Source organism: Podarcis cretensis (genome assembly GCF_951804945.1).
Source record: "Podarcis cretensis genome assembly, chromosome: 10".
NCBI lineage: Eukaryota > Metazoa > Chordata > Lepidosauria > Squamata > Lacertidae > Podarcis > Podarcis cretensis.
This window is the reverse complement of record NC_137179.1, coordinates 21,214,946-21,231,825: the sequence shown is the minus strand read 5'-3', so window position 1 is coordinate 21,231,825 and position 16,880 is coordinate 21,214,946. Positions and strand designations below refer to the sequence as shown.

At 42.9% G+C, this 16,880-nt stretch overlaps 1 long non-coding RNA gene across 1 annotated transcript; it reads left to right on the top strand.

The window, feature by feature from the left end:
• The first annotated feature begins 4,848 nt into the window (after window positions 1-4,848).
• LOC307225385 lies at window positions 4,849-7,619 on the top strand. Its single transcript, XR_013842959.1, has 2 exons — window positions 4,849-4,954; window positions 6,807-7,619. It is a non-coding gene; the product is annotated as an uncharacterized lncRNA (long non-coding RNA).
• The last annotated feature ends 9,261 nt before the right edge of the window (window positions 7,620-16,880 follow it).

Below are 16,880 nucleotides of genomic sequence, written 5' to 3'. Positions count from 1 at the left end.
CCAAGATATTATTGAGTATTTATCGCCATTTTCTTTTGGTCTTCTTGTTATGGGTAAACTGGCTCAATTGCTAGAGACAAAAAAGCAGACCAAGAGCAGCAGCAGAACATCCAAGAAACAACTGCATAGAGAACTGGGTACCAATCATTTTTCTTGGTCCCAGAATTCCTGTAAGTCTTTGTATCAGTATTTGAGGAAGGCACCTGAGGTGGACCCCAAAATTGTGTCCTCCTACCCACTAGAGAAGAAGGGATTAGTGAAGATCCACATCAGGAACAAGGAGGGGAATAAAAAGCTACATCAAGATCTGCTGCCCCTGTGGAGTCCATCACCCAAGGCAGTCACCTCACCTTGCCTCATGGGTGGGCCGGCCCTGGCTGCCATTATATTAATGTTGAACTATGTCATCTTACATATACTATACAATGGGCATATTCCATGGGACATAAATGTCCATCCAGACCCGTTATTTTGCTAACCTGATATTAAATGCAATTCACAAATACAGAAACAGGATAGAACTGATTTATGAATGAACATAGGGCCACATCCACACCACACATTTAAAGCACTATTATGCTACTTCAACAACAACAACAACAACAACAACAATTTATTATTTATATGCCGTCCATCTAACTGGGTTCCCCTAGCCACTCTGAGCAGTTTCCAACAAACTAAAACATTAAGCACAGTAAAACACCAAACATTAAAAACTTTCCCGTACAGGGCTGCCTTCAGATGTGCTTCCCCCAAGGAATCTTGGGAACTGCTGTTTGTTAAGGTTGCTGAGGGTTGTTAGGAACCCCTGTTCCATTCCCTGAGCTCTCAAGAGTGGTTCATGTATGATAAGGCTATCAGTGGCTACCAGCCAGGATGGCTATGCTTTTGCCTCCATGGTCTGAGGCAGTGATGCTTCTGAACAGCAGTTGCTGGAAGCCACAGGGGTGAAGAATGCTTTCAGGCTTCCCTTGGGCACCACCTGTGATAACAGGATGGGCTGTTGGCCTCGTTCAGCAGGTTCTTCTTACTCTCTTCCTTCCTTGGACTGTGGGTTGGTTTTAAAACTTCTAAATCCGACATTCACTGCAAAGTTATGGGGTGGAAGAACCCCATAAAATGACAGTAAGTGCACCCTTCGCTTTTCACATGAAAACATGAAGCCATAGGATGTGATTGAATCAATCGCACATCCAGCCCACTGCACAACCTGGGTTTTAAGCAATACTAACAAAGAAAAAAACGTATAGCATTGTTGAGGGGCCTATAATTAAAGAAGTGATTTAACTGCTTGTTTGTCTGATTTGGCAAATGGCAGATTTTCTTTTTCTTTTTCTTTTGAGCTACCGAAGCTGTAATTACACTGCATCAGGAACTGTACATTCGATAATATTCTGTTGTGCATGCATATGACTGACTGTAACGCTTAACTTTTCTAGGAGAATAATAGCAAAAAGACCAAGGAGGTACAGAAACAATGTGCAGTTCGCAGTCTCCCCAAACTCTTCATTTAGCTGTCTATGTAAACATGCCAAGTTGCCATAGTAACTGCCACATCAGGATACTATTTTTTTTGTACCTCTGAGATACAGAACACTTCCTTTGCCAAAAAAAAACAACTCCAAAAGAAAAATGGGATGATGAAACACCAGCATTTTGTACAATTTAAGAACATGATGGGCTTTTGAAAGCATATATGAGAAGAAGGCAGGAAATGACCCTATAGCCTTGTTTAAAACATGCAGATTAGCCTGTTGGATCAAACCAATGGCCCATCTAGTGCAGCATTCTGTTCTCATGGTGGCTGTCCAGCCTCTTCATGTGCATCATCTTCTGCTGTGTTGGGTTTCAATATTAAATGGAAAGCAGCAGATAGTTTGCCACAATGCTGCTTCCCTACATACAACATCAGCATTACCTAGTGTGGCATTCATACAGAGCCCCTGGTCGTCTCACGGACTATTGACACGTACACCACTAATCCGCTGCCACCAACCAGGTCCTCCCCGGTAAATCACTTAGTCTCAGTCAGGTTCTTAAGTTAACAATGAAGATTGTAGTTTATTGCAAACACAAATAAATTTTAAATGCATTTGAAACGCTGTTACCCTTTACCCTCTTAGTCTTATTTTATTCTGTCTCTAACTCTTCTACCTCCCCTCAGACAAGAACCAACTGCACTGTCTTTTTCCATCTGTCTGCCAACTGCTTTCCCAACTGCCTTTTCCCAACCAACCAACCAACTAACTAAACCTCGGGCTAAGCCCTGTTATAAACACGTAGGCTGCACCTCTGGCTTTTCTATTGGTCTACCTATTAACCCTTTCTCTCCCCCTGTACAGACATTTTCAAACAAACAGGCAAACGCCACACCTAGGAAAATAGGAATGAGCCTTGTACCAAATCTTATACACTAGAAATGCCCATCTTGGAGACATTTGATATTGAATTTGGGACTTTTTTGTGTGCATGTGCCTTACCACAGATCAATGGCCCTTCTTCAAAGAATACTTCACATCATTCTGCATTCAGAGCAGGCTGACAGTATCACTTGCACAGCCGGCCTTACAGCAATGCACCATCCCATCTGCTCCTGTTATCTACACAAGTTCTCACTGCTACTGCCACTTCTTCCTTATCTGGCAGTGGGGGGGGGGCAGGAGGTGCCCACGGTGGACCCGGATTTAGTACAGGACCCTCCACCCCCCACCCCTCTCCACCAGAGAAGCAAGGAAAAGTAGCTGCAGTGGCAACATTGGCTTCTGGCTTCCGGCAAAATCTGCTCCCCACCCACACAAAAAAGCACTTGGCATGAATCAGAATCTTAGATGCCTTATTTTATCTATTGATTCTAAAAGTGCAGATTTGAAATGAACACTAAAGACTTGCACTCACTGCCATCAGAGTCAGTAGGCGCTTTTTCTACTGACGCAAATGTGCAAAACAGCAACAACCATAAAACCCCAAAACTTGCTAAAAATTATCCACAACAGTTCAGGCTAAAGTGGATTGTGAAGAAGAAGTGCATAATAACGCAAAACATGTAACAAAATGAAAGTATTGGTGATGTGCAAAGTGGGGGAAATGAATCCTAAATACACTTAGATCCTGCTGCGTTCTGCATTAGTTTTAGCATGAGAAACAGATTTTGGTGTCATTGTGGAAAATGTCTCAGAGAATCATCGCAGTGGTGTGCTGTTGCAGCCATTGAAAGGTCTGCAGAAATTAGTGAATATGAGGAATGAATACAACAGTCTTGAAAATGGCATGCCCCTGTAGGTGAGACTGGGTTGGCAAAGTGGTTTGAAAGCTATTTTATTATTTCTGTCCCAGTGTCTCACACCAGAATTAGAAGCTTTCCCCCTTGCCATGGCAATTCCTCAAAGAAAAAAGCAGATTGCAGAACGGCCAGGGCCGGATTTAGGTTTGATGAGACCCTAAGCTATTGAAGGTACTGGGGCCCTTTATATGTCCAGCTGTCCTTTGTCAACAACAAATTGTCACTGTTTTTGTGTTGAATATATGCTATATGGTAATTTATGGATCTAATAGGTATCTAAAGCCATTTGCACATGCAGAATGTAGGCTATATATAGAAATGAGCAAACCTGTGATATTTTAGGGAGTAGGCTAGCAGGCGGGGCCCATTACTTACATCATAGGAGCCTGAACAACACAAAACACTGTTGCTGTATGTAGGATTTATTTTATTTGTTTTTTATCTTATATTTTGGAAATGTACATTCAGGTGTTTTTTTCCTTTAATTTTTTTTGGGGGGCCCAAGAAAGTGGGGCCCTAATCTATAGCTTTTTTAGCTTATATGTAAATCCGGCACTGGGAATGGCCCTTTATCCCAATTACTTCTTTCTTTGGATGTGTTGGATTCTCCTCAGGGAGACACATCTGGCATCCATGTCTGTTGATGGGAAGTATAAACAAAGTCATAATAAACAAATTAAATTTTACTCATGCAAATAGTCTTGAGTGATGGATCACCCCAGGTGCGGTGATCAATAAGAACCCTCCCTCTCCAATATTTAAAGGTAAAGGTAAAGGGACCCCTGACCATTAGGTCTAGTCGTGGCCGACTCTGGGGTTGCGACGCTCATCTCGCTTTATTGGCCGAGGGAGCCGGCGTACAGCTTCCGGGTCATGGGGCCAGCATGACTAAGCCGCTTCTGGCGAACCAGAGCAGCACATGGAAACACCGTTTACCTTCCCACCAGAGCAGTACCTATTTATCTACTTGCACTTTGACATGCTTTCAAACTGCTAGGTTGGCAGGAGCAGGGACCGAGCAATGAGAACTCACCCCATCACGGGGATTTGAATCACCGACCTTCTGATTGGCAAGTCCTAGGCTCTGTGGTTTAACTCACAGCGCCACCTGCATCCCTTCCAATATTTAGACTATATCAATTAGCAATGCTAGGGTTAGTCTATGAAAATAGGATAGGGCCTGGTTCTCAAGAGATCCCATTCAATTTTATGGAGCAAAACTGGAAAGCTTGTACAAGAGAGTAGTGGACACAGTTCCAAGGCTGAGACAGGGTCCTCCCAGGCAGTGATGGCTCAATGCATGATACTGCCTGGAGTAAGACATAAATGCATACCCTCCAAATTTTCTCCAATGAAAATGGGGCGTCTTATTCATTCATTTATTAATTCATTTCCCACCCATCTGACTGTGTTGCCCTGTAAATGAATAATCCTGTCTGACAAACCCCTAAGCACCCCTAGCTACTTCCCTAGTGAGGCCCTATCTGGCAGTTAAACTGTCAAATTCTACCTTTATGAACCTCACTCTCACTTGATTGGCCATTTCTCCTCTCTGCCCTGATTGGTCAAGGGTCTCAAGGATGACGTCCCAATGGTTGATCCATCACACAGCCATCCAGTGCCCAGAAGCCTCCAGGTTATTGTACCAGCTGTTGTCTGAGTAGACAACTACAGGTAGTTTGGACTGCTGTAGTCACATGGAGACCTCTGAATATATGCTGGCTGGTTTATAAGCTGCTGTTTGAAACAGACCTATCATTCTCACATTATTAGGTTGTGTGTGTGTTGTTGTTTTTTAAATGTACCATGTCTGTAGGAAACAGCACCATTCAATGGAACAGAAGGTCAGCATATTCTTAATTTTATTTATGGATTATGTACTTAAGAAGAAGAACGACCAAATAGTAATTTAAAGGACATTTAAAATGTTTTCAACAGACATCACAGAGGAACTTTATCTGAAAATCTCATATATCTAATGCCTACAGTGTTTGCCAATACAGTGTTTATTTCTATACCTTGGTCACACAGCAGGAGAGCCATAAATAAATATAGCCTCCACAGTTGGTTAAATGGCTTTGGCCAAAAGCTCTCCTAGTCTATCGGAAAGAAGAAGTGACTTCCAAGTGTTATAATTGCTATGCTATTTTTTGTCTGAGTGGCTAAAGTGGTTCTGAACAAGCCAGAAGCAAATGCTGAATGCAGAGCTTTGTTGTGGTCGAAGCAGATTTGCAGCGGACGCAGCTCTGCAAATATGAAGTAAAAATGGCCAAAAAAAGAAATGGTACCCATAACACCACAAAACATAACATAGAGATCCTGCCCTAATTTTTGTACTTTGCACTGGATGAAATGTCTCCAGCTTCCCTTGGATTTACTTGGATATGACCCGAGTTCTATTTTTTAAAAATGGAAAGGAACTGAGATCATTGATGCTGACATCAAGACTTGTACAATGATCCTCAACCCCCCAGCACTCACCTGTCTTGCAAAAGGATTCAGGTAGGGAATTAAAGATACACCAAGTTGCCCTTTAACAGGTTTATTTGCTAGATAATAATAAAAAGTACAAAGCATTAAAAAGCTATTTGAGTTGCTGGGGAATTCCCTCCTGAACACCAGTGCATCCTACATTCCATTTTCACGTTTTTTGGTTGTTGATTGTGAAAGCTAACATGTATACCTGAAGGAGCATCTCCACCCCATCGTTCAGCCTGGACACTGAGGTCCAGCTCTGAGGGCCTTCTGGCAGTTCCCTCACTGTGAGAAGTGAGGTTACAGGGAACCTGGCAGAGGGTCTTCTCAGTGGAACGCCCTGTGGAATGCCCAATCGAGTGTTAAAAACAATACAGCATTAAATATTGAAAACTTCCCTAAACAGAGCTGCCTTCAGATGTCTTTTAAAAATAGGATAGCTGCTTATTTCCTTGACATCTGATGGGAGGGCCTTCCACAGGGCGGGTGCCACTATTTAGAAGGCCCTCTGTCTGGTTCCCTGTATCCTCACTTCTCGCAATGAGGGAACCGCCAGAAGGCCCTCAGTGCTGGATCTAGAGCGATGGTGGGGCATTAATGGGGGATATTGGAATATCTGCTACAGTGTCCTAGGCATCAGAAACCATGGGAAATTTCAAATACCCTAGTAGGGAGGTCAGGAGCTCCAGTTCCCTCTGGTTGCTGGGATACTGTTGAGAGCATCTGTTCCTGTTCCTGTTTCTGCTTCTGCATAAGTAAGTTCTAGGAGAAGGTGCAGATGGGAAGCTCCCAGGTCCCATCATTGTCCTGGTAACATAATAAGTATTACAGGGCCACATTTATGAATGGACACAGGGAGGAAATGTATTATTTTTCTTGTGTAGAGGATTGGGTTTTTCCTAAGTCCATTCTTAATTGAGCCAGGATTTCTGGAGTGCCTGGAAGCGGGGTGACAATGACACCTGTCCATCACTGTGAAAAGTGTCTTTAAAGATCCTTCCTGCTAAAGACCCATTTTTTAAAGACTTCATTTTCAATTATTCCTATTCAGGGAGGCCGATCATAAAAGTTTCCCTCTCCCCAGCCTGTCCTTTTGTCCTTACCCTTCTGTCCCTCGCCCAATTCATCACAGTTCCTTCTGCAGCACTAAAAGCAATGGAGGCTGTGAAGCAGTGGGATGCCATCCACTCTCCTGATCAGGCTGCCTGCTGAGACCAAGTGATTTCAAAACACAACTAACATTTGAGAGCAGTGAAAACACAGTGGGAGGATGCCATTCGGTAGCAATCACCCCGAAGCTGGTCTGGAACACTCAGTTGGATTACCTCTATTGAAGGAGCAGAACCCTCGGAGCAGCTCAGATCTTTTCCCAGGCATTCTCCTATTGAGAAGGAATGGCAAAGAGGCAGGTAATTGGTTCAAGCCTGCCATGGCCCTCATTGATTTACCTGTCTGCCAGGTGTGCAGAAACACAAAGCTGTGTGGATTCCATGTGTTCCAAAGAGATGCCAAAACTTCACATCTGGCACAGAAGATCTGCTTCCTCCTGAGTTCTGCAAGCTTTCATGGTTTTATTGTTGTGAGGAATGGGGATTTTAGCTACTGGCATTGTGAAGAACAGCTGGATTTGTGTGTGGTTTTGTTTTGTTTTTTTGGAAAAGAGATAAGTTGATCAGCTATCAATCTGACTGAGTGGCCTTGGGCAAAGACACTGTCTCACAGCTGAACCTACTCATAGTGATGTTATGAAACAAAAATACCATTCTGATAGCCAAATTAGACATGGTGCTAAACATTGTCACTTGGAATCACATTAGAGGTTGTGTTTTTTTATAAAATAAAATAAAAGAAGAAGTTATTAGTAGATATGGGAGGCATTTTTACTGGGACCACTATGCATGGGGAGGTCCTGATTAAAATCCACACACATACAAGCTGTTATTCGTCCTGGTGGTGGGGGAAAGCATTGGTCCTTAGCTTCTTGGAGGAAAGTGTGAGATACAAATGCAAAACTCTTAACCATCTTATGCATATTTGGAAGTTATGTTCTACAAAGATGCCTAGAACCTATTCCCAAGTAACTTTGTACAGTCCTTGAGAGCAATCCTTTGATTGCAGCATCAAGTTTGGCCTGCCAAAATTCGTCAAATCTATGCAGTAGATTAAGAAACTTATTGATTAGGAAGATTAAGAAAAATGTGGTGCGCTGGAGGATAAACCAAGTTAACAAGGTGAAAACTAATAAGCACAAATACACACACAGAGAGAGAACAAAATCCACATATTGACAGCTGGGATGCGTATAGTAGAACCTAACCTAAAGAGCTGCATTTTGCACTGAATTAAATGGACAACATATTGTAAGTAGAGTGTGCTCTGTGTGTATTGGAGTTCTGATGCCTGCAGCACTGTCTCAGGGCGAGACAAATGTTACAAAAAATCTATAGTGAATCCATATTTGTAATATTATAATAATACATTTTGCATGGAAGATTTGTTGAATCTCAGGCTTTGATGATAACCCTTCAAATGTTATTCTCAAAAATTCTGAGGCCATTGCTGAGGGAAGGAGTACTATGGAAATCATCCAAATGAACATGCCAAAATTAAAGAGATTGGTGGAAACAGTGGCGTAGCGTGGGGGGTGCAGGGGGGGCCGGCCGCACCGGGCGCAACATCTGAGGGTTAGGGTTAGGGGGCGCAAATCCACGGGTTAGGGGGCGCAAATTACTTGCCTTGCCCCGGGTGCTGACAACCCACGCTACGCCACTGGGTGGAAACAAACAAACCCCTGCTAGATCCTCAACAATTGAGCGTGCTGATTGGTTAGGGAAGTTTATAAATGTCTTGTGATATCATTTCCTGAAAGGAAAGATGAGGCATACTGATCCTCCCCCTCTTACTTTAGGATGGGGGTGGGGTTTGATTTAGTTAGTATTTAAAGACAAAGCAACCTAACTTGCACTTTCCCAAACAATACATAGACCAAAATGCTGCTGTCCTTCAAAATTCACACCTCTCTGAATTTTTCAGTGCAGTTCTCCATTAAAGTAACGTGTGCAAAAATGCATGAAGTGTGCATAAAAATGTATATATTCGTGAAAATAACATAACAAAAATTAAGGGAAATTACATTGCAAAAAATGTGTGTACAAAAATGTGTTTATTAAAAGCAATCCACACTAAGATTATTGATTAATTTTCACGAGAACTCTCAAAATAAATAAATCACAAGCTGATGTGGAAATGTGAAGACATGGAGAACTGAACTTAAGATGGAAGAATGACAACTTTTGTGTGACTAGCAGAATGTCTTGGGAGATTGAAATATTCGCCCAATTGCTTCTGAATGTTGCCATTTTCTATATCAGCAAGCAGCGCCAGTGGCAAACCAACAGATATCCATAGTTAGATGCTGATAGACACTGGGGCTGTTCAAAGCTCTCCTGAAAATGTTGTTACTCTTATCAAAACTCTTTTAATTTCTCCCTTATAGATCTCCTATGTTTTGCCCAGGCACAGATTTCCAAATTCACCAGATATCTATATTTATGAGGCTTTGCATCTTTACAGACTGTAAAATGGGAAACATCCCTTTAACAAAATGCATCTTGTAAATATGATTTACATCATTCACCCAATATCAGCAAGGGATACCAGCAGAGACCTGCAGGCAGTTATGTAAGCGCCAAGCAGATATGTACTCTGCATCTCCAGCCATGTCTGTTTCACAAGACACATCCAGGATCCATTACACCGGCTGGCTGTGTCTTTTCATTGCAATTGGGACATGCTTTCTCCATTTGGGGCTACTAGTTCTTAAGTATGCCTAGTTCTAGTTAAACAAGTTAAAATGTAATAAAACATAGAATAAAACACTGAAGCTAGTGTGTGCTGGTTGTCTGGAACAAGGTCATTGTCTGCATTCCTAACTTAATTTATTGTTTATATTTTTTATTTAATGTATTTCTATACAGCCCAATAGCCTAATCTTTCTGGGCTATTCACAAAACAAAAATAAATATCATAAGGCATTGTGGGTGGGGTGTTTTTAATGTATCTATATTTTAATGGGTCTGTGTGGGGTGGTTTTTGGTTTTTTGGTTACTTGCAAGTAGTTTGCGGTTGTTTGGGCAATAAAAAGTGATAAATTTGAAGAAGGGAGGGGACAAGGGGTTCACTGATACCTCATGACCAAGGGCCACGAGAAACCTGGAGTCGACCCTCTAGCATGATCTATGCAATAACACTTTCCCTGCTTGTGGCAACTAGCAACTAGCATTCAGAAGCATGCCAAAACAGGATGCTGGGTAGGCCTTTAGACTGATTTAACAGGGCTTTTCTTATGTTCTTAGTGGAAATGATGCATAGTGACAGGCATGGAGAGTCCTCTCCTCCTCTGGTAGCATCAAAGGCAAGAACTTCATATTTTACAGTGGTACTCAGGTTACATACACTTCAGGTTACATACGCTTCAGGTTAAAGACTCCTCTAACCCAGAAATAGTGCTTCAGGTTAAGAACTTTGCTTCAGGATGAGAACAGAAATCGTACTCCGGTGGCGCAGCGGCAGCAGGAGGCCCCATTAGCTAAAGTGGTGCTTCAGGTTAAGAACAGTTTCAGGTTAAGAAAGGACCGCTGGAACGAATTAAGTACTTAACCTGAGGTACCACTGTATAGTCCTTTTTATTCAGTCATCTGGTTGTAAGACAAGAATCCATGTCTCCACACAAAGAGAGATGTTGGCTGCTCTGAGCCTCTCCTTTTCTGTCCCCATCAACATCTTGAGCACCAACGGGAACTCCCAGGAGTCCCACCCCTATGCCTTCTCTTTTCTAGAATGTGGAGGGACCGATGGGCCCATGGAGATGGAGGATCCCCCATACTCTCCAGGGAGGTCTCTGCTGGCTCACTCTCACCTCACTTTCCTCCTCCACTATCTCGTAACTAGGCAATTCTTCCCCTTCCTCCTCTTCTTTGGAGAGAAGCTGATCAGACTGAGTGCACACTTCCCAGTCTTCCTGTTCTGACCATTCCCTGACACATAGTGAACCAGGGTTTCCACATACTCCAAGTATTTGCCAACATAAAATTCTGCCTCTTTGTAATCCATAGCTCAAAATCTATTTAACAGAAGGGCAATAAACATGTCTGCATTTTAAAGAGATATTCACCCTGAAGCATGTTTTTAGGGAAGCTTTTCTGCATACCTACCTTTGTGGCAACACTTGTTCCTTTAGATAGAAAGGAAACCATCGCAAGTGTCTCATTTGCTTAAGGTCAGCTTGAAATATTACACTTGCAGCTGCATTAAAAAAAAGTGATACATTTTATCCATTGCGTGGTATATAGAGAATGGCAGGTTGTTCAAGAAAGAGCAAAGCCTTTGATTTCTCACCTTGTGAATGTCGGACTTGATAGCTGTGAACATCAGGCTCCAATTCAGAAGGTTTAGTGGCCTTAGGAGGATGCCAGCTCTCACCTTAATGGCAAAGAAGCTGCAAAAATGGCCCCAGTCATCATCTGAGTGACAGCAGGGCAATTTCAGCAACAGCAGTAGCAGGTGGTTGGCATGGGGACAATAGGCAGTAAGCGATGAGACATCAGCGGCTACAACTCTTTTATCTTCTCATCCCTGGGCTGAATAACACATATGTACATGTACATCATTTCACCACATTCATTTATGGCAGGTGCATGTGTGAAATGGTATCAAAGTGCCAAGGTGATATGAAAGTTCTTGTTGGTGTTTGATGTGTGATAGGCCTTTCCCACATGAAAGCCATCAATTTGGTGCTAGAATAATAAAATACAGTGGTGCCTCGCAAGAGGAAATTAATCCGTTCTGTGAGGCTCTTCGTATAGCGGTTTTTTCGTCTTGCGAAGCAAGCCCATTGACAGTTTAGCGGATTAGCGCTATTAGCGGTTTAGCGGCTTTAGCGATCAGCTGTTAAGCGGCTTATCAGCGGATCAGCTGATAAGCGGCTTAGCGGCTTAGGAAAAGGGGGGAGGGGGAAAAACCTGCAGGAACTCGCAAGACATTTTCGTCTTGCGAAGCAAGCCCATAGGGAAATTCGTTTTGCGAAGCGCCTCCAAAACGGAAAACCCTTTCGTCTAGCGGGTTTTCCATCTTGCGAGGCGTTCGTCTTGCGGGGCACCACTGTAACTGGGCAATCCAATGCGTTCGGTGGAGCTTACTTCCAACTCAGTGCATTTAGGCTTGCAGCCTAAAGCTACAGCCCCAGACTTACTTATCTGGAATTAAGACCAACTGAACACCATGTGACTTGCTTCTGACTAAGTATATTGGGGAATTCTGAAATAAATTAGAGTGGAAATTGTTCATGTTTATTTATCCATTCCATCTACAGAACAGAAATCAATCCAGCACATATGATCAGTATCTCCTGCTATTGTTTTCAGTCTGCAATTAATTAATTCAGCCTGTAATTAATGAGGTGTGTCCCCACCTTACATTTGCATTGTGTTTTCTTTGTGCTGAAGTGAACGGCCTTTGCATCCAAACAAATGGTGCAGAATAATGTAATTAATTGCATAATTAGTTAGCAGACTACAAGATGAATAACTAGGGTTTTTGTCAGAGGCCAAACTGCAGAAGAATGGAAACAGCAGTGCCTGTGATGGACACAGGTCGGAATGCTAATTGATGCCTTCTTACACACCTGCTTCTGAGTAGATGTGTATAGGATTGCACTGTTAATCTTGTTGCAAAGCAATTCAGGCTGCAGAAGTAAATCCCTTTGAGACTTCGGAATGTACTGCTGAAAAAGCATCCATAGAAATGCACTGAAAATCGCCGAAAGAACTCACCCATGTGGGGTAGGAGGGTATTCAGGCAAACCCTCTTACGCATTAAAAGCATTGTGAAGGTGCTGCAGATTAGCCCCACCCCCCACTGCAAGCACACCCTCCAGCCCCACCCTCTGCAGATCACATGGTCAGCCACTGTGGGAGGTGACTCTACACACATACCAGTGTATGTACGTAGAGCTCCCCTAACCTCCGTGTGGTAAAAAGGTAAATGTAAAGGACCCCTGGATGGTTAAATCCAGTCAAAGGCGAATATGGGGTTGCAACGCTCATCTCGTTTTCAGGCTGAGGGAGCTGGTGTTTGTCAACAGACAGCTTTCTGAGTCATGTGGCCAGCATGGCTAAACCGCTTCTGGTGCAATGGAACACTGTGATGGAAACCAGAGCGCACAGAGGGTATGGAGTTATCCAACCCCTGAGCCATCTAAAGGCAATCCTGTATAGGGAAGGTTTTTTTAAATGTTCAATGTTTTATTATGTTTCTTATATATGTTGGAAGCTGCCCAGAGTCCTGGGGCAACCCAGTAAGATGTGCAGGGTATAAATAGTAAAATTACCATTATGGAATGGGATGTCCCTATTTTCATCGGAGTAATGTTGGAATGTATGCCTGCATTTGGGAGCCTGGTGGAGGAAAGGAATTAGGCTCAAGGTATCAGTGACATGTATCATTTCTGCTTCTTTACTTTTTGAGATGAAAAAAAATCGGAGCGGCACAAATGCTCACTTCCTTGAAACGAGTTACAAAAATTCCTGGCAACTGTATTTACAGCTTCATCTGTCACAATAGTTAGACCACAGTTGCCTAGGCATTAAAGTGATGCAATGAGCTATCAAATCACTTTAAGAAGGATTCACAACATCACTGCCAGTCAGTTCATACTTTACTTGCCCAAAACAAAGGTCACCGTTGTTTTTAATATGACACGCTACAGCCCAAATCTATGTATGTCTGTGATACAGTGTTCAGTAGGCCTTACTCTCTATTCAATTAACTGTCTTTGTCTACAGTACAGTCACACTATACATTTAAAGCTCGATGATACCACTTTAAACTGTCATCGCTTCCCCCAAATAATTATGGGATCTGCAGTTTGTTAAGGGTGCTGGGAGTTGTTAGGAGGCCCCTATTCTCTTCACAGAGCTGCATTTTTCAGAGTGGTTTAAAAATCAATCCTGCTTCTTGGGGGCTGAGGGAATCGAAGCTGTGTGAGGGGTACACAGCTCTCCTAACAACTCCCAGCACTCTTTACAAACTATAGTTCTTAGGATTTTCATAATGGTTTTTATAGTTATTGTATCTATAGTTGTGAATGCATCTGATAGTGATTTATCTTTATATTCTCAAGTTTCTTTTCTCTCCCTACCCCATATTATGTCTTAAAGCCAACCTGTGGCTGATGGAAGTTGTAGTACAAAACATCTGAAGGGCACCAGGTTGGTGGATGCTGGCCTACACAGTAGGTAAATGATGCAGAATTCATACAATCATTGTAAACGGGGCCTTTTCTTCTGTTAGAGGGGAAACAGCAGCCATTCCTCAATTCAGTTTCCTTGTATGGAGCACAGATACACAGCTACCAGTGCAGAAATGCCTAGGGAAATACCACTGACAGAAACTCAGGGAAGTTGGGCTTAGACAAAGAGCCTGCAATAATTCCTTCAGTTCCCTTTGGGAAAACGTTTCCACCCTTTTGACAGAAAGCAAGCGGAAGAAAAATAGGTGACATTTCCTCTCAGAGTTGTCTGGACAGAGTCCTAAAGTATAGCCAATTGCACTTCTTCATACACCATGGTGTGCTGTCAGACAGCAGCATGAGGAGAAAATGATGAGTTCTGCTGTTTGATCAATCAGTGAGAAATTAAGTTGGCCTACCTTTACCTAAGTGACATGGCTGCTCCTGGCTGCTAGTGACAGTTATTAGATACTTTATTGATGCGAAGTTCGGTAGCCCTATTGGACGGCAACTCAACCAAAGGAAAAGAAAGCAAACTTACTTTATAGAAAATCTCCTCAGTGTCAGCTGGATAGCTGGGTGTGATACTCATTTTACTTGTTTTTATTACATTTATATATCCCACCTTTTTGTCATGGAACCCAACTGCAGTGGCAACCAATTCTATGACCAACTCAAAGTGCTTGTTTTGACCTATTAAGCCTTATGGAGCTCAGGACCACAATGACTCTATGTGTGATTTCTCAGATGTTGGTTGCAGGTAGTTCAATAGGTTTTACTTCCAAAGAAGTATGCACAGGATTGCAACCCTCCACTTTTCATCATCATGAACCTATTTTGTCATTAAGAACATCTTCTGAGGCCTCTCTCCATGTTCTCTCATCCAGCAATTGCCTCAAGCAGCAGGGGCAGCAAATTTAGGTGCCTCCCCAGATCTCCTACTTGCTTGCCCCACTGGCCCAATCATCCATCCAGCGGCCAACCAGGCTGTTATCTCCTATATGGTGTTCAAGAGCCATCCTCTGCCCTCCTCCTCTCCACTGTGCCACTTCTTCCCCATCTGCACATCTCTTGTGGGTGAGATGCAGAGCTCATTTTATGGTTATCTTCCTATTGAGGCAGCCAAGGGTGTCTGTGAGGGGTCCTTCCTATCATCGAACAAATCACCATTGATCTGCTCTCTGAGCTTATCCAGACACCCATGGAGCCATATAATACAGTGGTACCTTGGGTTACATACGCTTCAGGTTACAGACTCTGCTAACCCAGAAATAGTACCTCGGGTTAAGAACTTTGCTTCAGGATGAGAACAGAAATCATGCTAGGGTGGCGTGGCAGCAGCAGGAGGCCCCATTAGCTAAAGTGGTGCTTCAGGTTAAGAACAGTTTCAGGTTAAGAACGGACCTCCGGAATGAATTAAGTACTTTACCCAAGGTACCACTGTATCAGGAAGCACAGGTGGCCAGGGAGGGTGCAGAGTGGTGGAGAAGTGTTCACTAGAAAAGTAAAAAATTGCACATCACCCTTGACCACTTGAGAAGGCAAGCTCAAAACCCTGCTGCATGCACAGAAATTCTAAAGAAATTCTAAAAATGCCCTGAGACTCGGGCAGAAAAATGAAAGCCGCTTCCTCAGGGAGGAAGACCTTTAATAAATCAGAGGACCGATTGTTTTTCTGAGAATTTAGAGCACATATTTGTGTGTGTGTGTGTGTGTGTAGAGCTGGAACCATCAAGATTCTAATGTGTGTGTGTATTTAAAAGAAAAGCTTCTAGTCCTTGTGAATCCTGGAATAAATGTGCACACATGATAGCAAACTGTGATGATGGTGAGCTGTGATGATGACCAAAGACTGAAGTGAAACAGCTTAAAATCTCAACTCAGCCAGCCTCCAGAAAGGATTGTACGATAATCCCAAGAACAACGGACAGAAATGAACTGTCACTTTCTCTGTGCCACCGCATGGAAGTGAACAGTAAAAGTTAGGCAAGGTTAATTGCTCTGTAGGGATATAATGTTGTTTTCCTTTATCCTCCTTCCTTTTTTTGAGCAAAAGAGACCTGATTGAGAGCACTCACAAAAGGCTTTTGTTTTCTTAAGGTTCATTTTCCCTGTGTTATAATAACTTTCTCCCCCCCCAAAAAAAAATAATAAAAGAAATAGTGGCTGTGTTGGTGTGTCATGGAGAGAAAAGGATGGAGCATTCTGGGCTCTGGTCCAGAAATGTCTGCGTGCAGCAGTAGCTGCTTAAGCACAATAAATGGCTGAGGACAAGTTTTGACATCAGCGACAATAACCTATCTTGAAGAGATAAAGGGCCACACAAGGTGATGTCGTCTGAAACGAATACAAAGGAGACCATAAGGTACACACACACAAAAATGCTTTAAGTGAAAGTCTCAGAATATTTCAAGCCTACCAACTCTTCTTAAGGAGAATAATTGCTGTCAGGTGTAGTTATGTAGTGCTTATTAGAGTTTCATTGATCTCATGGTGACATTGGTGCAGCAATTGACTGTATAACTTGCAGTTCCCATGAACTTTGATGATTCTGTTGGATCAATACATTTTTGGCACATCTTACCTAGGAAACTGCCTTAGACCAAGTCAGATTATTGGTCTATCCAGCATGGCATTGTCAATGCTGGATCTTTCCCAGCATTACCTGGGGATGCCAGGGATTGAATCTGGGACCTTCTGCATGCAAAGCAGATGCTCTACTACTGAGTCCTCCTCATTAGTCTCCATGTTGTCCCTTGTAGAACCCAGCAGGGAAGACGATGGAGACAACATGACAATCAGTTGGCTCTGCCTGTCATTGGCTCTGGCTCCATCCAC